General features: G+C 41.8%; 1 protein-coding gene across 2 annotated transcripts in view; it reads right to left on the bottom strand.

Annotated features, from left to right (window-relative positions):
* Nucleotides 1-24,391, bottom strand: part of STON2 (stonin 2) — a 124,802-nt gene that overhangs the window by 17,297 nt on the left and 83,114 nt on the right. The window lies entirely within an intron of this gene.

Below are 24,391 nucleotides of genomic sequence, written 5' to 3' on the forward strand. Positions count from 1 at the left end.
ATGATTTAAAGTTTTAGTATCCAGTGAAGGTAAGGGTGCTGTGATATGAACAGTAAAGAGACCTGTCATGAGGCTGTAAGATGCTACAAACTCTCGGAAAGTGGTTTGGCCACTTGTCCAAAGGGTCTTACAAATGTTCGTACACAGTGACTGAAGGAAACAAATCCAAATTGTGAGCCACATTCTGGGTGAATGTTCAGAAACTGAGGCACACAATGGAATAATGCCCAGTCATTGAAATGTTCACAAGTACGCAGTAACATGAGCAAACACTCATGATATAATCTCTTCTTTTTTCTCTAAAATACACTTCTATCTTAGGGTTTATTTTAGGAAAGAAAGAAAAAAGGGGTTTATAACTAAAACTCCACCCTAGCTGGGCATTCAAGGAAGGAGAGATAGGGCTTGAGTTTCTATACAGGAAGGATCCAAACCTTTTCAACAGCGTAAGGGCCCTGTGTGTCTGCTGTGGGAAGGGCGGGGAAAGGGGGCCTTTCGCAAGGAGTGGATTTGGATAAAGGGATGACACAGAAAACAAATCTGGGTCTGGCATAGTCGCTACTCAGTTAAAGTTTGTTGATTGAATGAGTGAGAACAGAAACTTTGCTTTGGAGCAGTTCTATTCTCTGTCTCTAGAGGAATGTATGTGGGGATTTCTGCCACTCTTCCCCCCACCGTTTCCACTGCCAGGAATCGGGAATCAAAGAGAAATAGATACTGAAATGCTTGAGTCAAATAGTTGAGTTTTCTAACCGCCTCACTAAACCTTCATGGGTGTCATATCCAACGATAACAAATCAGCATGCTGACCGTAATTGCAAATGTAATTACCCATGGATGAGAAGGCTGGCTTGTCATCCATCTTTCCAAGCATATTTATTCAAACAAATCTCAATTCCCTCTACTGAAAACATCAGTTTGAAAATGTAGGCTAAATACATGAGCATGCATATACATACATACCCACACTCACCTCAGAAATATAAAGAGCAAAAACTATTTTCTATACGTACAGCACCACAAAAAAATTCCAAAACATTTTAAAACTAAAGATGACACCATCCCTCAAATTAATCACTACTCACTTTGTAGATGCTTATGTGACTTATTTTCTGGAAAATAAAGGGGAAAGGGTTTTATTTATTTATTTTTAGAGAGGGAAGGGAGGGAGAGAGAGAGAGAGAAACATCAATGTGCGGTTACTGGGGGTTATGGCCTGCAACCCAGGTATGTATCCTGACTGGGAATCGAACCTGGGACACTTTGGTTCCCAGTCCATGCTCAATCCACTGAGCTATGCCAGCCAGGGGGAAAGGGTTTTAGAATTTATATTTTATTTACTACTACTACTACTACTAGTTTCATTGTAATGAAGGCTAAAGGGAACAATGTGGCCCTGAGTAAAATACAATCACTTCCTTGGAGCTGTCACTGATCCTCCCTCGAGAACTGGGGAAGGAGAGAACCTCCCAATGAAACACATCCATTTCTAATGAATCAGCTCTAGGCAGTTTCTGTCAAGTAGCGGTTCTACCCACCCAGGCTGGTGTTGACCCGCCCCTAGTCTCACGGACACCCTTTCCGCTTGGAGCTCCTCACCACTCCCTACTTTAAAACAAGCTGAAGTCCTTCTCCTCTGGAGGCTGGTTTCCTGCCAAAACTGCCAAAGGATTCCCTTCTGTTGGGAATCTTGTCCCCAAAATAGCATTTCTCATCTTCCTCTCCCCAGCCAAAAGGGAAAGGGAAAAAAGGGCCTTTGTCCCTACTGAAAATAATTTTCTTACAATAAATTTCTTTTTAAACTAAGTTATTTAAAATCACACAAAGTCCTAGATGGTTTTGAAGCATTAGACTCATAAGGCAATTTAAATGAAGTGTCTTTATCTTTGGAAGGAAATTTAAAAAATTAATTTCTAGAGATTCTGTATTCTCTTGGACAATCAATAAAAAGTATCAAGACTGTGTTGCTAAATCTCCTCTCTTTTGGCAGTTTCATTGCCCATGATTACAACCTGTTTCAAAAATCCATCCTGAGACATAGTGCACTGTAGGTCAAATTTCTGAAAATGAGCTGAGAATTTGCTTTTCTACAAAATCTATAGAGAGAAAAAATATCTTAGTAAAGACACTTTATAGACAAAAAGCAAAAGTGATCCACAGTTCATATGAAAATAAAGCATTTACTGAGGTGAACCCAAGAACTGCCCAATACTACTTTAAACAATCACCCTTATTAACACTGGCTTCCCATTTGCAAGCTCTTAATTTTGCCTCATTTATTATTGACCAAAAGACATTTTCAATTGTATTTATAAGGATAGGGTATACATTTTCTGAGCTTCTTTTTATTAAAGATTCTTCTTCGGGACTTTCACATATAAAAATAACATACCCGTATGAAAGTTTTCTGGGGGAAAATATTTGCATCATACATGATAAGAACTTAAGGTCCTTAATATATAGTTATAGTGTATCCTTAACAAAACATGGATACACCCTTCAAAACAAAAGAATCACAGACAATTCACTAATGAAGTTCTCCCATCTATGAATATAAATATCTAAGAACTGTTTGGAAAAAAAGTTTAACCTTATAAAACAATAAATATAATTCTCCCGGGGTCACAGAGACGAAGACTTAGAAAAGAATTCATTATTAGTGACACAGGGAAATTTACATTCTGATGGAAGTGTTCAAAGAAATCTTCCTGGAAACGAATTTGGAAATTTGTATGCAAGTCTCAAAACAAAAAATGTGACCTAAGACTTCTACTTATAGGAGTTTATTTTAAGGAAAGAACAAGACAGATGTGCAACAATGCACAGAGTATGCTTATCATAGCAGTGTTTTATCAGAAAAATTGGAAACAAACTAAGTGCCCAATAACAGGAAATTAGTTACAACAATCGTCACATCCGTAAGACGGCATTCCACGCAGCCCTGAAGACAAGGCTCTGCTGTGTGTTTATTCCCACGGAAGGTGATCAGGATACACGTGCCTGCGTGAGTGATAACACGGGCCTCCAGGCTGACGGACATCAGACTGCCTGGGATTCCGGTCTGTATCTGCAACTTATTAGCTGCATGACTTATGGCAAGTTACTTAATTTATCTGTGTCACAGTTTTCCCACCTGTGAAATAAGAGAAATGGTAAATCCTACCTGACGGGGCTGTTGGAAAAATTCAAAACAGATGTCAGTAGAAATGTGCCTGGCAAATAATAAGTGTTTAGCAGTCATTAGCTGCTGTTACTGCTACTGCTACTACTACTGCTAGAATGACACAGTTGCATGATATAAAGTATATAGGTATTTAAAAGCTTTGGAATATAATATTTCACAATGTTTTGATGTGAAAACAAATGTCTTGTGTGGGGTAAGACATGATTTAAAAATTTTTAAATTCATATTTTCTTTTTAAAAATTCATTGCTTACAAATAATAAAGTCAAAGCATATCTTTATTAGTCCTACTAACTTGAGAGAAAGAACACAGACAGCTTAGCTGCAGTCCATATAGATAAAGCAGCAGTTGGACCTTCCCTAGGACCCTTAACCTGGTGTGGCTAGTATTGGAAATATTGGGGGAGGAGGTGTGGGTGGAGAGGCGAGCACATTTCTCCAGTAAGAAGCTGGAAAAAACATTATCTTCAAAATGAAATTAGCTATCACCCACAATTCCATTTTATTGACTCATTAAAATAAAACCAAAACCGAAAATGTAGCACTATTTTAATTACAATCTCTAGCACTTGCTATCTGCAAATTACTTTTTGTTATGAGTTGGACTTCTGCCAAACAAAAGCCACGGGGATAGATTAGCTTCTCCTTTTACAACACAGAGAATTTCCAGTACCTAAGAGCTTCCCAGTTAGTGTCTCTACAGAAGCGAACCAAAGAGAAATGGTGGGTTCTTTTAATGTTAGACCACAATCTATTTCCCGTTCCCAGAAGAGTAAATGAAATGATTACAATGGCAATCACAGCCACCAAACTAAAGAAAAAGTAAAGACTATGGGGAACACAAGAACCATTTCTGTATTTTAAATATAACAGACACTCTGCCATCTTTTTCCACTAATTGGTTAATATAATTTATTAATGCAATGGCAAATGCAAAAAACTTATTGAGAGCTGATCATTGGAACTCATTAGCAGTGGCAAGAAGAAATATTCTTTTTAAAAAAATTTATTTATTTATTTATTTATTTTTAGAGAGAGGGGAAGGGAAGGAGAGAGGAATAGAAACATCATGTGTGGTTGCCTCTCACGTGGCCCCCACTAGGGACCTGGCCTGCAACCTAGGCATGTGCCTTGACTGGGAATCCAACTGGGGACCTTTTGGTTCACAGCCTGCGTTCAATCCACTGAGCTACACCAGCCAGGGCAAGAAGAAATATTCTTAGATTATTGCAGTTTTCTCAGCATGATATAGTAGTCGCTGTTATATAACAGCATATACTTAAAACTGTATAACCAGCCTCAGGTGCACAGTAGGCACTTAAATATTTATGGAGTGATTTGTAAAGTGAAAAGAGAAACACAGACCACAAAACTTGGGGGCCTAAAGAGATTTTAGAAATAAAACTTGACCCCTTCGCCCTGGCTGGCGTAGCTCAGTGGATTGAGCACGGGCTGCAAACCAAAGTGTCACAGGTTCAATTCCCAGCCAGGGTACAACCCCCAGCAACCACACACTGATGTTTCTCTCTCTATCTATCTCCCTCCCTTTCCTCTCTAAAAATAAATAAATAAAATCTTAAAAACAAAACAAAACAAAACTTGACCCCTTCATTTTGCTGAGGAGATTGAGGCTCAGTGAGTGTAAGTAAACTGCCCAAGGTGAGATTAAAATGCAAGTCCTACTGCTTTTTAAAAAAGATTTTATTTATTTATTTTTTAGAGCAAGGGGAAGGGAGGGAGAAAGAGAGGGAAAGAAGCATCGATGTGGGAGAGGAACATCAACTGGTTGCCTCTCATAGGCTCCCCAACTGGGACAGAACCCACAACGGGGCATGTGACCTGATGGGGATTCAAACTGGTGGCCTTTAGCTTAACAGAATGACCAACACCCAACCAACCGAGCCACACAGGTCAGGGCAAATCAATCCCTATTTTTAATGTGCATTAATTATGGTATTTTCTTAATGCTTGTTCATTAAGCTAAAATCTGGTTAATTTTCCCCATGACCTTTAAGATTGGTGAGAGTTATGCTAACACAACTTTTTAGGAACATTGTTAAGGGAGGAAAAGAATTCAGCTGAACAAGTATCAACAACAACTTGTACAGGAAGCCTTTGGGAATCAGGTCAGGTGATGTCACCTCCCTACATGGGAATGTGTATGGGTGAGAGAAAAGAGTTAGTCATCTAACCTTATCAAGGCAGCTTCTAACTTGGATAAAATAAATTGGGACTTAGTCACCACCAATACACTAATAAAAAGAAGGACCCGCCTATAATGGAACCTAATCAACAAAACAAACAAGCGAGCAAAATAGAACTAGAGACATGGAAATAAAGAACAAACTGACAGTAACCAGAAGGGAGGGGTGAGGGGGATAATGGGAGAAAGAAGGGGAAGGGTCATCAAGGAACATGTAGAAAGAACCCATGGACAAAGACAAAGAGGGGGCGGAATAATGTGGGAGGTAGGGGTGGGGAGGGCAGGGGAGAGTAATGGGAGGAAATGGGGACAACTGTAACTGAACAGTTAAAAAGAAGAAGAACCAGAGGGTCCAAGTCTGTTCATCTGTCCTAGCATTGTCCTGGAGAGTAGGTGGCTCTGATATTGCTCAAGCTATATGGTCGGAGATGCCCACAAAGTGAAGAAACCAACTCATCGAAGCCATGGAACAGAAGGTTTTATTTCTAGTCCTGGCTCTGCCATGAATTTGCTGTGGCTTTGAGCAATTTCTCACTGTAACGTGGGATAATCAAAACCCCTGTTCTAGCTTGGAAGTAAATATGAAATAACACACGTGAACATGCTCCTAAACATTCAAAAGTGCTCGACTGCTGTTTGGTAAGGTGTACAATTCCTTTTAAGAGACTGAGGTAGTTTTGGGTCTCAGATAAGTCCTAACAATTCCTCATGCTGTTCAAGTAGGTCCCAGGTGGTCAGCTACTGCATTTTAGACATAGAAGACCATAAAAATGCAGAAAGCCATCTTGGAATAAAGAATTATTTACAGATAGGCGCAATCAAAGCTTGTGTGTTGCATTACACACACTTCACATATCAGATCAAAGAGATCACGGGCTTTTCACACGTCTCCCGGAGACTGTTTTTGACAAAGGAAATGAAATCAAGTAACCGGAGAAGAGGGAAAAGTGGAAGGGTGTGACACTCGCAAAGCTTTGTGCATTCCGGATGGAGAGCTGCCACTGAATCAACCTGTGTCCCCGCCACTGTCCCTGGGATCACGGGTGAGCGTCCACTGCCCCAGCGGAGGACAACCCGGGACCCGAGGCCCACTGAGTCCAACGCACTCACACCTGAGTTCTTTGCAAAGCACGTCGGTTTTATCGGAGTTCCAGTCACCAAGTCCTAAGGTAAGTAACAGGTAGTTTCTATAATATAAAGAAGATTAAGCTTTTTGATATTTTTAAGCAAAAAAGTATTTTAAAAAATCTGGAAGGTACAGAAATGCCTGCAGACAATTAAAAGTACCTGAACCTGCTGCCACCTGAGATGACTGATGTCACCATCACAGCGCGTGTCCTTCAACGGCCTCACTCTGCACATACACATTCATGGGCACACTTATCTACAAAGTAGGGGTTATTCTGCAAATACAGTCTCACAGCCTACTTTTTTTCCCTTAATATTCTTAGGTGAGAATTTTCACGGGGCGACATTTGGAACAGGCAGTGCAGAAGACAGTGCCAGCAGAGGCTGGCCGCGTCTGGCTGAACTGTTAGCTGGAGCAGTAGGTGTGCTAATAGACGCTAATATATGCTAATAGACTGTGGGGGTCAGAGCATGAAAACTTACTAACTTCAGCACGAATTAGCAATGTCTGGCTGCCTCAGTGGAGATGTACGGGATGTATGAAAAGTGACAGGAAAGTGTGATACTGAATAAAGGATTGTCCACGCTGATGATTTGTTCCATTAAATGAATTTCACTCCTGTTGACACTTAAAGTCAGGGATTTTATTAGACACAGATAAGGTAATGGGTCTTCCAGTCTTTAAAAACAGCAACCTCTGTGTGCTACACTGGGGGCATTTCCTAGGGGTCAGACTGAGTCTCCTCTGCAGTTAGACACAGAGCCCATTGGGATGCGTGGTTACTTGTTGCCTCCTCTTTGCTTATGTGAGGAAGTCAAGCAAAGGACATAAAGGCAGAATCGTCCGTCCGCCTCTAGGCAAGAACCTCAGTTACATTACAGGCAGGCTGTACAACATTAAACACAGGGGTTTGGCTCCTCAAAGACTTTTCAAAAGCATGCACTGTACAGCACAGGAATTTCTATCCTATCTTCAAGAGCGGACTGTGGCAAATACTCTAGTTAGCATTAATTTGATAAAGGTTGTTAGCCAATGAAGAATAAATAGTCCCCAACACATTTCAAAAGGAAGAATGTAACTAAAACGTTAAGGTTTCTGATTAAGGTTAAGATGGGTAAGGGGTGTGTAAGGAGACAAGCATTGTCCTCATAATCGGGCCAAAATTCAGCTGGGAAAAGCTATCTTTATGGTGCTAGTTTTCCTTTGAAGTAGTATTTAACTTGGGATTGGGCTCTCTAAGCCAACAGAGCCCTTGGTGACTTTTGAAGTGTGTCTGGAGTGCTCTGGTGACTTTGGGAGCGGACTCCGTATTTGGGGGCAGGAGAGGTAGCTGGAAGGCGGGATAATGACCCACCACCGCCTCTACCTCCAGGACAACGGCGTGGCAGGGCTGAAGCTCACCATCATGCAGCTTGGGCCAGGTGCTCTGCCTAGAGCTGCCCTGGAATGGCCTCATTCGATCCTGGAGACACCCCCAAGGATAAGTCCTACCATTACCCCTCTTTTATCACGTAAAGGCTGGGTGACCTGACCAAAGCCACAGAGCAGTAAGTGGCAGAAACAGAATGGGAGCCCAGGAGGTCACACTGCACAACCCCGCTGGACTGCTCTGGTGCATGAGGCAGTGGGTCTGCAGCACAGTGACTTTTTAGGGCTGTCTGATCTCGAGCAAGTTACTCGATTTCTAAGCCTCTGTCTCCTCACTTTTAACAAGGAAAATAATAATAATTTGGTCTTTCCACCACAATGTGTTTGTGAAGGCCAAATGAGACATGTGAATGCTATTTGTGAAATATGGCTTGTTATCCAGTTTAATTTATTTTAATTATTACTGATGAAGAGAAAGAGGGCACTTATTTCTTCATTTTGAAGGGTTTTTTTGTTGTTTTTTTTTTTGCTTAGCATTAAAGTTTTCATTTTAATAGTCACCACAGGCAATGAAAATAAGTGATATTTACTAGGAGGCACATAAAGTATTGAGACAAAGCAGAAAACATCCTTCTATCAGACCTGTGATTAGAAAGAAAAAGAAACAGTGGTTCTTTCAACATGACAGTGATTTTTATTTGTTTGTTTGCTTGTTTTAATCTTCATCCAAGGACATTTTTGTAATTGCTTTGAGAGAGAGAGAGAGAGAGAGAGAGAGAGAGAGAGAGAGAGAGAGAGAGAGAGAGAGAGAGAAAGAGAAACACTGCAGGCTCCCAGACCAGGGATTGAACCTACAAACTGCATATGTGCCCTGACAGGGAATCGAAGCCACATCCTTTTTGTGTCCGGAATATGCTCCAATTGACGGAACCACAGGGGCCAGGGTGACAAGACAGTGACTTTGAATGGCTCCCTGGGGGGCTCGTAGCTCCAGTGATAAAGCCTAGCTAACTGCCGGCAGGCAAGTGACACTTCCCTTTCCTGAAGTGTTAATGAACCCTCAAGGATTAGTGGCTCTCCTGATAATGACTTCCTGTTCCAGGAAAGCAAAGCACAGCAGCAGGTGGTCCCTATTCCACATCCTAGAGCTGCCATCCTCAGTCTCGTCTGCAGAAAGCTTCGCCAGCTCCAGGCCTCCAAAGCTTCAACTAGTTCAGATGGACAAAAATGCCAGAACTTAAAAGTTCAGGTCAGAAAGAATGACCTGTAAGCAAAGTCTCCGTGGACTCCGACTCAATCTGTTGGAAGTCATTAAACTCCCAAGCAGGGTTGAAGCCTTGGGTCCATACTTGCAGCTCAGCTCACATAAGAATGATCTCTCTGTGTTTATTTTCGCACTGTGGACAGTAAGTTCCTAGGGAATTGAAACTATACATAAAAGCCTTTTGAACTGAATTGTTCCGGGGGCTTCATCTAGGAACCCAAAATTGGGAGAGAGGAAAAAATGAGCATCTACTGCAATTAAATGATAGGAGCATCAACACAGAAGAGTTCAGTCAGATACCATTCAACAGTTTTCGAGTGTGTTGCTTTAAGAGATTTAGGAAACACCCAAATAGAATAAAAGGTGATTTGAGCCCTGGCTCGTGTAGCTCAGTGGATTGAGCGCAGGCTGCGAACCAAAGCATTGCAGGTTCGATTCCCAGTCAGGGTACATGCCTGGGTTGCAGGCCACGGCCCCCAGCAACCGCACTTTGATGTTTCTCTCTCTCTTTCTCCCTCCCTTCCATCTCTAAAAAATAAATAAATAAAATCTTTAAAAAAAAAGGTGATTTGAATATAATTTCAAAAAGAACTGATAAGAATGGGCCTAAAGTCTACTATTCTATAATGTAATTAATCATATCAAAGTTTAAAAACTTATTTTTAACACAAGTAACCCATTCACTGAAGAAAATGTAGAAAATACAGACAAGTGAAAGAAATAATAAAAAGCCCCCAAAGTCACATGTTTACCATCAGAAGAGAGACATCTGTGCTGTTACGAAAGTTGATGATGGAGAAACTGAAGAGAACCACAGCTGAAAGTATTCGTACGTTCACTGCAAGAATCAGATGGGTACCATGTACTCAACTGTGCATACTACTAGGGTCTGGTGGTCACTTTAAAATACACACCCGGACCTCTCCCTCTCATGCAACGCCTCTGCACCTCCCTGGAATATTATGGATGTCATCCAAAGATCCACAGAATGATGAGTTGTACAAGAATATACTCTGAGAACATCTCAGGAAATGAAGAAAAGATACCTGGTAAAATTTAACACCCGTTAGTGATAAAACCTCTCAGCATACCGGTGTGACCTGCCCCACCATTCTTTTGACATTGTTTCTGTAAATGCTGACTAATATGTAACTTGTAGGTGAACAGCATGTTTACTTAAGAATTCTAGGAACTGCCACGCCCTGTGTGGGTCAGTGGGTTGGGTGCTATCCGGCAAACCTAAAGGTAACCAGATCCATTCCCAGTCAGGACACAGGCACGGGTTGCAGGTTCGGTCCCTGCGGTAAGGGCACATGTGGAAGGCAGCTGATCAACATTTCTCTCTCACATCGATGTTTCTCTCCTGCTCTTCCGCTTTCTCTAAAAAAAAAATTGTTTTAAAGGGACTTCTAGGAACTAACTCAAAAGATGCATGTCCCAACCTTCAGGCGTTCCGGCTCTGGGAGATGTGCTGACCTTCAGCTGTAACACCAGGATGATGAAATCCCGGAAGACGCACACCGGACCATCGCTTGACCGGTTCTGAGGTCCTTATCACAGCAGAATGTGCTGGTCTGCACGTAAACCTCTGCCCGGACTGAGGTGTTAGCATGGTCTTGGGACGTGAGTCAACCCTCTTCTCAAGCTGCTGGCTTTTTTTTTTTTTAATTATTGATTTTTAGAGAGAGAGAAACATCAATTTGTTGTTCCAGCTACTTATGCATTCATTGGTTGATTCTCGTATGGGCCCTGACTGGGGATGGAACCTGCAACCTTGGTGTAATCAGGGCAATGCTCTACCCAACCAAGCCGCCAGCTCTTGAATAAACCTATTTTCCTACTGCCAGCCCCTGTGTCTTGATTATTGGCTTTTGAGCAGCAGACAGCCAAACCTGGGTTCAGTATCACTGGGGATAGAAGAGAACACCCTCAATCTATAAAGGGTGTATATAAAAAATACAGCTAAACTCACAATACTGAAATATTGAACACCTTTCCCCAACCTTACCACTCTATTCAATTATTATGCTGGAGTCCTTAGGCACGACACCAAAGTAAGGACAGAATATAAAAAGCAAAAGAAAGGAGTAAAATTCTCTTTATTCACATGAGGCATGATTGTGTGCTCAGCAAATCCAAAAATATTAACAAAATTACAGTATTAATGAGTGAATGTGCAATGTCTTGGGATGCAGAATCATTCTTTGAAAACCTAAATACTAAAATACTAGCAAGAAATAATGAAAATGAAAGGTTAAACATTATGATTTATAATAGTATAACAGTATCAAATGCACAGAACTTAATGAAACATGTACAACTTCTGCACTGAAAACTATATAACATTGCTGAGAAAAATTACAGAAGACCTAAATAATGAAGAGATTTCATATTCATGAATTTGAAAACTTAAAATGTTAATATGAAAAATTTTATGACATTGATTTGTAATTCTAATCAAAATACCCAGATTTTTTTGTAGAAATTGGTAAGTTATCAATTTCTATCAAAGCTTGTCAATAGTCAAGACAATCTTGAAGAAGAAAAATGTTGTAAGGCTTACACTACTAAATATCAAGATTTACTATGTAGACTCAGTATTCAATTACAGCATAATAGGAAAGACAAATGGGTTAATGGGACAAAATGGAGAGTCTATAAGTAGACCCATTTATATATAGTCATTCAGTTTTGACAAAGGTGTCATGCAATTCAATGGGAGAGGAAAGTTCTTCTCAATAAAATGTGCTGGAGCAATTGGGCATCCATTAAATAAAAAGACCTTAACCTCTTTCTCTCTACATATATGTGAAAATTAACCTGAGAAGGATAATATTGTATAACAGATTGTATCAGAAGGATCTATTGTATATGAATGCCAAAACTACTAAACTTCTAGAAGAAAACACAGAAAAATACCTGATGACCTTGTAGTGGCATGACCTTGGGGTAGCAATAATTTCTTAGGACACAAAAAGTACAACCATGAAAGAAAAAAATATAATAAATTGCACTTCATGGATTCATTTATCAAGACATCATTTAAAAAGTTAAAAGGCACACCATTAATAAAAGACTTGTGTCCAGAATATATAAAAAATTCCCACAAATCAATACTAAAAAGGAGCCCAATAAAAAAACAAGCCATTCATAAAAACATCTATGTCCATGGCCATGCTGCACATGAAAATGATCCAACTTCATTAGGCACCAGGGTGGTGTAAATTAAACTCCAATGAGATGCTACACCCCCACTAGAAAGGCTAAAATTATAGAGCATAATAAAATACCAAGTGCCACAGGACGTAGAACAATGGAACTCTATATACTGTTTGTAAGAGTGTACAATGATAAACTCACTTTGAAAAAATGGTTCGGCAGCCGCTAATAAATTTAAACACTCACCTACCTTTATGAGCAGCAATTTATTCATATATTTGTACACACAGGAAAAATGAAAAAATACATCCACAAATAAGACTTGCTCAAGAATGGTTTCATAACCACTTGCTCAAGAGTGGTTTCATAACCACTTTATTGATAAAACTAAACAACTGGAAACATCTCCATCAATATCCATCACAAAATATCCATCAGCAGGAGAACAGGTAGGCATATTGTGATGCATTCACATAATAAAGCGCTGCTATAAACGTAAGTGAACTAGTTAGACACACAGCAACACGACAAATCTTAAACCTATCTGAATCTCAAAAGTCATTATCAATACCACTGCTTACCCTGGCTTCATTTCATTCATTTAATTGCATACCAACTCTATAAAGTAGGTATTATTATCCATCAGTTTTAATAATGAAAGAGATTTGCAGAGAAAAACATACCTAAGATAATTTTTACTCATTCATTCATTCTTGCAATAATCACCAAGCATATACTGTCTGCGAACAGGTAGTGTACCTATATGTTGAGGGTATAACATCAGCAAAACTATACACAAGACTAAAACCCAGTTCTTCCAGTACACAACGCTGGCAGGTCCTGTGACAGACCGAACATAAAAAAAGAATAAATAAGTCATTGGTACCGCCTTTAAGAAGTTCAGAGTCTGGCAGAAGGCACAGGCAGATGAACAACCCATTCCAAAGCGGTAAAGGCAATGAGGATACCACAGAAAGGGCTCTTGCAGGTAGATACAAAGTGCTGTGTGAACCCCCAAAAGGAAATGACTGAGAATTCTGGCTGAGTTGATTGAAGTCAAGATGGCAACGGGACTGAAATTTCAATTGGTGATGTAACAGCACATGGAATGCCTTCAGGCACTGGGGAAGACTAGGAGCTCAGGATTGGGAAACTCAACAGGCCTGGTGGAAATGCAGACTCTTTACACTTGTGGAATGTGCGTAATCATCCAACAACAGGAAGGGTTGTTGTGAGAGATGGAATTGACACCTGTCAAGACTGAAGCACGTGCAGAAGCAACCCAATTTATAGTAGCTTTTAATTCTTGAACAAGCAACTGGCCTCAGTCATACTGCCAACATACGCCTCCTATTGTAAATCTGTCACTCTCCAGAAAGTCTCACCTCTCAAAACAAGAAAGAATACAATTAACTTTCTGAGGCTGAAAAGCTAAAGATTAGATCCTAAACCCATGATGATTCGTGGGCTTTTGACCTCCCTCCTCACTTGAACACAACTTGAGCCCTGATATATTATATGCCATGAGACTGCCAATTTAGTACGGTCGGCTGTCTCAGTCTGAGGGGCTTTCAGAAGCTAAGAGGCCAGGACCAGGGAATAGTCAGACTAGTGGGAATCACAGTCCCTCTGCACCGTGCCTCCTTGTACAAAACGACTGTATGTAGAATGTGCACTTTATCAGCGGCCTCCTCTGTGCCCAGTTCACGGCAATGCTCATTTTAATCTGCATCAGTTACCCCATCGGTCTGCACATTTCTGGAAGAGAGACTAGCAATAAGTCTTAAATTAATCTGAGAGAGACAGCCTGGTAAGGTAGGTCCAAAATGGCAGAGCTTTCTCAATACGCAGAGGCTCATCCTGGGGCGACTGCCCCCAAGATTTTAATATAGATTAACGAACTAGGCTCAGCATTCCTTCTGATGGCACAACGGCTTGGTGCAGCTGAATACGGAAGCATTTACAGAACGGGAGCTCAGAAGTTTTACAAGGCAGACTGGCTCTTTACTGGCATTTCCAGTCAAACGAGAGTAATTACAGCGAGAATGACCGTGGTGCCAACCTCTCCTAACCACAGGGCTCTGTATGTGCACCGCTGACTGACAAACTGATGCAGAAGAGTGTTGCCCTTATTTAATCATCCGAGCACAGAGCTCTACAAAGAGCACTGCACACGGAGGGAGAGCAGGCCTGACTGTGCCACAGACGGGCTGTGGGAGACGTGGGGCAATGATGTGAGCTCTCCGAGCCTCAGGCCCCTCACCTGTGAAATGGGATGATGACGCCCTGCAGGATGTTGTAAGAGTTACATGTAATGTAGACAATTGCCTGGCATAGTGCCTTGCATGTAACAGGTACCTAATAAATGGTTATTGCTGTTATGGTAATTAATGTAAGGCACAGTCATTTATAGCTTTGAGGGAGCCAAGGAGAAGATATTCGCTGTGAGTTGACTGCTTTTGTTGGATAGAGGCCATGTTAAATGGCTTGTGGCCTGCTTACACCGAGTGGAGTTCACTCAGTTAGAATGAGGCCGTGAGAAAACACGCGCTGGCTGAGTAGAGGACACCTGAAGAGGGAAAGAAGGGAGACAGGGTTGACAAAGTGGCTTTCAAAAGAAACATGTATACCTCGTTAACCCTAAGCTACGTGAAGGCAAGGCCTATGCTTTATTCTATTTTACTTGTTACCCTGGTTTTAGTCATTATTACACGTGCCATCAGAATCGAACATAACACCTGGCACTCAGCAGACACTTAGCACACAAATAAGCATGCACCTGGATCAGACACTGCGCTGTTACTTGCAGGGGTGGCCGTGACTAAACACAGGAAAAGGAAACCGATGGTGGTGCTGCGGACAACTGTCCGGCAGTGGCTGTGATAAGCAGAAGTGCCCTTTGCCCCACGGGTGAGTCATTGTATCATCACACTGACACACTGTGACAGATTCCATTTACAACACCAGTAACGACATGAGGCCACTCCCCCATCAAAGCAACAAACCCCAGACAGAGGCTACAAATCTTAACACAGGAAAGGCCTGCCCAAATCTGTCACCTTCTACCCCAGGGAGCAGATCAGGTGCATGAAATATTCTAGTGACTCATCCTGGACTAGTTGTTCCACACACGTTCCTTTCCTGAATCCTCATGCCAACCCGATGGGAAGTATCAGATTTTTACGGATTAATAAAATTCTCAGAGGTTCAGTAACTTGCTTAAGGTCCAATACCAACCAGGTTTCCAAACCAATGTCCCTTTCATCTACGTGAAGTATAATCCACATCCAGAGAAGTGCACGTATCATAAGTGTATAGCCCCACACATTTTCACGAACCGAGCACACTGAAGTGACCAGCACCCTGATCAGGGAACAATTCCCCTTGGGCTCCATTCTTATCCCTCCCCTGTCCATGGGCAGCCACTCTTCTGAGTTGCCCTTACTCTAGGAGTTTTGCTCAGAACACGCTAATCTACAGTAAGCTCTCCTTCCGTTGAATTCATAGGTTTTTCCTACCTGTACCACCCATTTGGAATCTTCCAAGACTCTCTTATAGGGTCAACTATTTGTTTTATTCTGTTTGTTTGTTTTTACATATATTTTCTTTCTAATTATAATTATAAGCTCCTTGGAGCCAGGCTTTTATTCGCCTTTACATTCCCCACTACACCTTGTATAGTGTGATTATTCCAAAATATATGTACTTACACACTTATTTCTACTTCCTGTGTATCTGACACTGCTTTAAGCATTTTACCTAGATCATCTCATTTAATCCTTCCAACAACCTAATGAGGTAGGTACCGCTATTATCACCGCTTGCAGATAACAAAACCGAAGCACAGAGCCATGAAGTCACTTGCCCAAAGTCACACAGTGAGGAAGGGAAGGGGTCAGAACTCACACCCAGGTGTTGTCACTCTAGGGCCTGCTTGGATCAACTTTAGCCTTTCTCGCTCATTGCTCTGTTCTCTTTTTGCAAAGTCTTTATTAAAGTATAAAACATGCCACCCCCCCCAAAAAAACCCCCTCATATTTAAAGTTCAATGAATTTGCACAAAGTGAAGACACCTAGGTCACTCACACCCAGATCTAGAGGCAGACCACAGCCAGGGCCCCAGGAGACCCCTTTATGCCCCTTCCCAGTCACGAACTGCTCTCCTCTCCCTGCAGGGTACCTACTATCCCGACTTTAACACTCTACATTAGCTTGCTTGTTTTTTTGGACTTTATATAAAATGAAAGCATGCAGTAGGTCCCCTTTGTATTCGTGAGATTCATTCATTTTGTTGCATGTGGTATATTAACTTGCATTTCTGTACTGTACTCAAATATGTGAATGTGATAGATGCATACATTCTAATGTTCACAGACAGTTGATAGCTTCCAGATACGGGTAATTACAGCTAGTACTTCTGCGAACATTCTTATACATACTTTTTTGGCACATATATGTGTGTGTTCTCCTTGGCTACACACTCAGAAGTGGAATTGCTCTGTTATTGGGCATGCAAAGTGATCATGCCAATTTATAGTCCCACCTGCAGTGCACAGAGTTGTGGGTGTTCTGCAGACATTTGATAATGCCTGTCATTTTCAAGTTAACTACGATGGTAGGTGTGGAGAGGTGTCATGTTGTGGCTTTCACTGATGACTAGTGAAATTGTACACCTTTTCATATGTTTGCTGGCCATTTGAATATCCTCTTTAGTGAAGCCCATTTTCAAGACTTTTCCCCATTGGGCGGCCAGCTATTTTGTAGAAATTCTTTATATTTATTCTGGATGTGAGTTCTTTGTCACACGTACATATTGCAAATATCTTTTCTTACACTGTGGCTTGTCTTTAACTCCCTTAAGAGTTATCTATTGACTAAGAGATAGACTTAGTTATAATGTAGCCTAATTTATAAATGTTTTCCTTTATAGTTATCACCATTGGGGTCCTACACAAGATGTATTTTTTAGGAGCTGTCCCATTAGAGACTGGTGGGGCTGTCAGCCAAGGTTCCCTGCCTTCCTATAGCCACCCTGAGTTAAGTTAAGTCGCTAAAAAGCTCTTTCCCTGGAATTTGACTCTTCAGGAAAATGAAAACAAAACTTAAAATGAACGATGGTTTCGTTCATTCATCAACATGGTAGCACTGGGAGAAACCTGCCAGGCCTTGCCGGAGACCCTGATGCTGTTCTAGTTCCTCTCCTGTCTGAGTCTGGCTTTTCAGCTTGATTTCCCAGCTTTCTCTTCAATTCCGGGTGCCCACCCTCTCCCTTTGCCCCATCGCCTTCTAATAAACTCTCCTTTTTAAATGTCTAATTGGTGAGAGTCTATTTCTATTGCTTGCAACCCAAGAATCCTACTGAATGCTTCTTTTACTCTGTCTATATCGACATTATCTGTCTACTTTCACATATGACTGTAAGCACAGAAGTACAGCGTGATCAGTCACACTGCAAAAAGAAGAAAGAGGAGGAGGCGTAGGAGAATGAAAGAAAGAAAGAAATTTCAACTTCTTGAAACTCAATCCTCTTCTTTTCGTGATTTCAGTACAGTTTTTAAAAACTACAAGCTTCCTGACATCCCAGAGCTGGCCTGGCACTGACATTTGCCACATTAGGAAAAGCAATGACATTTTTAATTCACTGACTCCTAGGGAAATGGAGAGGGGGAAATCTAGCTACAACAGGACATTCTGCAATAAGGCAGACAATAAAAAGTACAATAGGGCACGAACCCATTAACAAATTATCAAGCAAAGGCAGCTTTGCAGCTGTGCCTAAGCAGGATAATTCCTATCTTTTACAGCAGGCAGCTATAATAATGAGCACCAATAATTTAAATAGAGGAGCAAACAATATTTGGGGTGGAATAGAATTTAAATAAGGAGTACCTCTAAAAATCAAATTTATCCTGACTAGTCAGTATGGGGGGTGGCAGCGGGGGTAAGGTGACGACCTGTAGAAACAGTGCAAGTTGTAACCGGAAGGGTATTTGGGGATGCATCCTAAAAATCACTCTCTCAGACTCTTCACGTTCCACAAAGTATGAGCGCAGGCCAACAGTAACAAGAGAGATTTAAACAACAGCAACAATCAAAGTTGTAACTCCAAACGAGTCTAAGCTGGTGTGCCAAAAACACACATCGCCCGGAGGCGACTCCGTGTCAGGCAGGCATTCTGGGTCACACCTCTCGGGATGTTTTCAGAGCCTGCAGTGTTGTCTTCTCACAGCCTCGGTGGGGGCACATCGTCATTCCTTGAGGTTGACTGGGTCTGACTTTTCAAAACAGTCTTAACACACACTCAGTGTGTCCAAGCTGATGAGTACATTTCTATACATTTGTTTCCTTTTTCAAAAAAGGAAATACAATACAACACAGCTGTTCAGAGCACGGACCCAGAGAAACCTGGATTCTAACTGACACTTGCTGGTGTCTGATCTTGAACACAAGACAACCAATGATTTGAGCCTCAGTTTCTTTATGCATAAGAAAGGTTAACAGTTTATCTGACAGGTGTGGTTAGTAAATGTATTTGACTATTTATATCTCTAGCTTTCATTATTATGACTAAGGAAGGAGGATTACTTTTGCCTGTGGAATGTAAATTGGTTCTGAAAGTACTTCCCAAGAAGTCTGTAAGTTTTAGACACTGTCCTAGTCATTAGTGAGTGTCATGACTATGATGTCTCTGGCCTTATGTAATCCAGCTCAGACCCAGGAATTATTTTTAAAAGGGCTCTCAGTATACAAAACACAATCACAGAGTTCATATATTAAGATAGGGCATTTATTTACAGGTGTGTGTCCTGGTGTAGGACAAAGCCTAGCCAATGATGCTACTGTGAGTCCATCCCCAGCAACTTACGGGAGGGGGAAGGGGCCATGAAGAGATGGTAGTTTTTGGCGTACAGAAAAATGAAGGAACTCAAGGGAGAAAAATATATCCTCAAGAAATAATGGGATTCACCCCCAAAATATGGTTTATCCCATGGTCTATCCATCGAGGGATTGTGGGAAAATTAGGGACAGAAAGACTGCCTCAGCAGGCAAAATTCAGAATTTCAAAATCCAGAAGGGCAGGTTTCTGGGATAGTGCTGGCCAGGTGAACAGGCTGGGCTTCTGATAGGAAAGCGTTACTTGGATCAGCGATTGGATGAACAAACTTTCCCTGGTGTTGGCCTGAAAACTGCTCCTGTCCTGCTTCTGTGGGAACAGAAACTGTCACCAAACACCTAAAAATCTGTAGACCTTGAATCTTGAGCCTCAGTGCCCTTATCAATAAAATGAGCAAAACCACACCTACCTCACTGTATTTATGCAAATTAAATGAGATTTCATGAGCAGCATCTGCTATAGTGTCTGGCACATAGCAGTTGGTTGGTAAATATTCCTGGCTTCAAACAAACAAACAAACAAACAAACAAACAAACAAACAAACAAAAGAGATGACAAATACTGGACCTGAACTATTAAGAAGACAATCTGTAGCTGGGAGAAAAATTTCGTCAAGTCTGGATAATTCTAGAATTTGCTGAATCTAGATTCGAACAACTGCTATTACATCTCAAACATATATTTTCACAAACATACTTTATAACTTCTTGTTTATGTACATATATCTCACAATTTTACTTGGTTAAGAAAATTAAAAAAACAAACAAACAAACAGTCCATCAACCATGAGGAAATCTATTCAGAAATATCCAGCAACTCTGCAGAGTTGACCTTTCTTGAAGTTGCTGGAGAATGAGGTGCCACTGAGAAACATGCTTTCTGCATCTGTTTCAGTCGTGAATGTGTCTCTCGGGGCACAGGGTCTGTGGGGGAGCCATCCTTCAGAGCGGAAAGACAGGAGGAACTATTCCCGCTGTCACCACTGCCTCTCTCCCGTGATGGACAGAAGCGTGTTTCCTATGGAGAGTCAGGGATAACGTGGCAAAAGCAGGAAGAGGCTGGGTCCAAGGTATTGTTCTCCGGTTTGAGAACCCTCCACCCAGCTGAGCACCCTCACCTTTCAGAACAATGGCTCTCAAATTGTTTGATGTCCAGGGTCACTTTGGAAGATCAATAAACCCAAATACCACATATTTAGGGTCCTGAATCAGGCAGAAAGACCTGTCCCTCTGAGACTTGGAGAATTCATTTAATACCTGAGGGGCCTCAATTTCTACCTCTGTACAGTGAGGGGTTAGATCAGATGATCTTGAATTTGTCCTGCCTTTAAAAACCTGCCTTTCATCTCTATTCTTCCACACTTTTATTGTGAAAAAAATATCAGTATGACCCACCCTACTATGACCAGGACGAAGAAGATGACATTGTTTTGATGGGACACAAATGAAAGAAATGATACAATACATGTTAAAGACAGAAATGTACACAGTGCCATCCTCCAGTTATCACTGAAGAGCTGCGTGCTCATCGTGTGATGTGCCTGCTTCTCATTCTCTCTCATCATCTACAGTAACGACAGAAAAGTATCTGTGAACCCTCAAAACGGGTCATTTAATTCCAACTTGTGAACTGCCAAGCCTAACCAGAGCTGGGCAAATAGATAGAACACCTTCAAGCCACGCAGTACAGGCAATAGGTGAGCAATGGTGACATCATGGGCCATGCTAACGTTTAAGTTACGGAGGACTGAGAAGTCTAACTGGCTTCCAAATAGTTGAGTATCCCAGTGTTACTCGTGAACTAATCAGAGGTAATATTTATTGAGTATTCACTATATGCCAGACCATTAAGCCATGCACTATATAGATAGTTTCATTTCATGTTAGATTATCATCCCTATTTTAAGGGTCAGGAAACCAGGGCTACAGAAGCTCAGGGTCCTGGCCATGCCATCCAGCCACATTGCATTGACAGTTCTTTCACCGCGGAGGTGGACAGGAAACCTCCTGCTTCCTTTCCCCTGTGCCTTCCTCCCAAGTCCCGTGATTCACATCCTTTCCTCCCAAGCCTGCAAGTCCTAAGAGATTGGATGGCTCAGAAAGTTTGATACTTGCCCTGCTCTCTGACTTTTAAAAGTGTTTAACTCTAAGCACCATATGGTTCATGGACTCCCTCCCTGATCAAGTCCCCCGATAGCCTTGGAGCGGTGGCTCTGGTTAGGTGTTAGTTCATGCAGTAGCTCTGAGCTAGGATTTGAGCTGCATGGCAAGTGCATGTTAAGGCCTTGGAGAATGGAGAAAAGTGAGCCTGGAACATATATTTCTGCTTCCTGGAAGACAGAGCGGAATTTGCACTCCCTTTTATATCGCTTCTAGTTTTTCATCCAGCCACTGACAGGTAAAGAAGTAGTATGGTATGTGGGCAACACCAAGGAACAGGAGCGAGTAGAATGTTCCTGTCCAACCATCTCTGCTCTGCTCTCCTCTCCTCAAGATCACGACAGAACCCTGATATTGAGAAATGCCAAATGTCAAAAGGTGTTTCTAATCCAGGTGGGGCAAAGGGGAAAAAAAGGCTGAGATATGTCTTTATTGTGTTAAAAGCAACAATTTTAAATTCATACTACATGCCAGGCACCATGCAAAACACTTTTCTTAGATGATGTTATTTACTTCTCATAAGAATCCTTTGAGCAAGACAGTAGTAACTATATAAAAAGAGGAAGAAAATGAGGCACAGAGGGGTAAAAAACACACCCACATTGTACAGTTAAAAAGTGGCAGAGCTGAGATTTAAGAGAGGCTTTGCCAGTGAAAACAATGGATTTGCTTTGTAAAGAATTTTGTTAAAATGATGTTTATTCCTGACAGGTCTAAAAGAGGCACACCCCGAGGAATCCGAGAGACTGCTTATAGCTGACCTTCTCTGGAACTAACCAGGGGGATATCAGGTAGGAAAGGGCCACATTCCCATATATTATCTTTGTTGTGTATATTTTTGTAAATGACGGAGTGACCCATTAATATTGCCCAGTGTGGCCTACGAGCCTTATGGCTTCACCACTTGCCAACTCAACACTGTTATTTCCTGGCCTGAGGCCAACATGGCATACCATACTATCTGCATCTAAGGAGGTTAGTAAGCAGAGTAGATGTGTGTATTTGTGTGTGTGTGTTGAATTTGTGGTAATGTAAGCACAGAGCCCACGGCACACCTTGCATTCTTGGCTAAAAATTCCTTCCTCCTCACAAAGAAAGGAGATTATGTGATTGTTTTAGTCATTCTTTTCTTCCTGAAATGCCTTTGGGTGGGATGCAGTCTGGCTGCAGTTTAAGCTCCCAAGCAGACCAAGCACCAAGGCGGGCTACCGGTACCCCCTGTGTCTGCCGGTGCTGGTCAGAAAGGGAAGCAGCCACAACCATGTAGAGAAAAGCTGTCCTTTTGCCATTAAAGCTGAACTTTCAGCAGGGGGCGGGGGGAGTCAGAAGAGAAACTTCACCTGTCTCCCCTGCTCATACCCTCCACACATGTTCTCAAGATAAACTGAGGCTACGATGGCTTCTTGAAGGTAGAGATTTCATACCTTCTACTGAAAACCAATTAGTAAAACTCCTCTAAATCACTTCCCCTGCAAATTGCAAACTGTGAGAACAGCAGTTGCATCTTCTAATTCAATCAACTTCCCTCCAGGTTTCCTGTACCTGCCTGATAAACATCCATCATAGCTTCAGCCTAAGGATTCTTGCTCTTCCCTCCTGCAATCTAGACTAGGCTTGGTGTTCAAAGTCAAATGGCCCCTCACTGATTATATGTGTCATGCAGCTCTGGTTTCATGATGCATTTGACGTTTTGGTCATACTATACTGATTTACAGGAATCTGACCATTGTTTTTGAAAATTGGTGCTTTTCTAGCTTTTAAAGCAAAGAGATTTCTGGAGTCCAACCCAGTTAACTTTTTGGGTGTATGTAGTCAGTTAGCTTTTGGTAGCAAATTCTTTGTGCCATTACTCAATACTTTGGATAAGAATGCTTAAGATACATGTCCTTGAATGAATGGCCAAGATGAAGGTATAGGTAGATACACTTTGCTTCTTCATAAACCAAAAGAAGGACAACAACCAATTTAAAAACAAAACCAACCAGAACTGCCAGAAGAAGCAAACTGGATGGAAGTCTGATAACCAAGGAGTTAAAGAAGAACCATTCATTCAGACTGGCAGGAGGGGCAGAGAGGGCAGCTGGGGTGAAGAGGATGCACTGCAAGGTGGCAGCTGGTGGACCAGGCAGTCCTACATTTGCCTGTGGATGAACCAGGAGGAACACCTGGGAAGTGAGACAGACTGCGCAAGCCAGGGTTCCAGTGCAAGGAAATAAAGCCTTGGAACCTCTGGCTGTAAAATCCTGTGGGGGTTGCAGTGGCCGGAGAAACTCCCAGCCTCACAGGAGAGTCCATTGGAGGGACCTATGGAGTCCTAGAATGTACATAAGCCCACCCACCCAGGAATCAGCACCACAAGGGCCCAATTCACTTTTGGGTAGTAGGGGAAGTGACTCAAAGCAGGACAAGAACCAAGCAAGTGGCATTGTTCCCTCTCTGACCCCACCTCCACATACAGTGCCACAACGCAGCAACATGGGTTGCTCCGCCCCGGGGAATACAATACCTAAGGCTCCACCTCTTACAATATAACAGGTGCACTGAGACAAAGAAATCTGGCCCAAATGAAATAATAGATCAAAACTCCAGAAAAAGAGCTAAGTGATGAGGAGCTATCCAACCTATCAGATACAGAGTTCAAAACACTGGTACTCAGGATGCTCACAGAAAGGGTTGAGTATGGTTGCAAAATAGAGGAAGAAGTGAAGGCTATGCAAAATGAAATAAAGAAAAATATACAGGGAACCAACAGTGAAATGAAGGAAACCAGGACTGCGCTGGCTGTGAACCAAAGTGTCCCAGGTTCGATTCCCAGTCAGGGCATGTGCCTGGGTTGCAGGCCACGGCCTCCAGCAACCACACATTGATGTTGCTCCCTCTCTTTCTTCTTTTCCCTCCCTTCCCTCTCTAAAAATAAATAAATAAATAAAATCTTAAAAAAAAAAAAAAAGGAAACCAGGATCCAAATCAACTATGTGGAACAGAATGAAGAAATAAACATTCAACTGGAACAGAATAAAGAAATAAGAAC

Source organism: Phyllostomus discolor, chromosome 1 (assembly GCF_004126475.2).
Source record: "Phyllostomus discolor isolate MPI-MPIP mPhyDis1 chromosome 1, mPhyDis1.pri.v3, whole genome shotgun sequence".
NCBI classification, from domain to species: Eukaryota; Metazoa; Chordata; class Mammalia; order Chiroptera; family Phyllostomidae; genus Phyllostomus; species Phyllostomus discolor.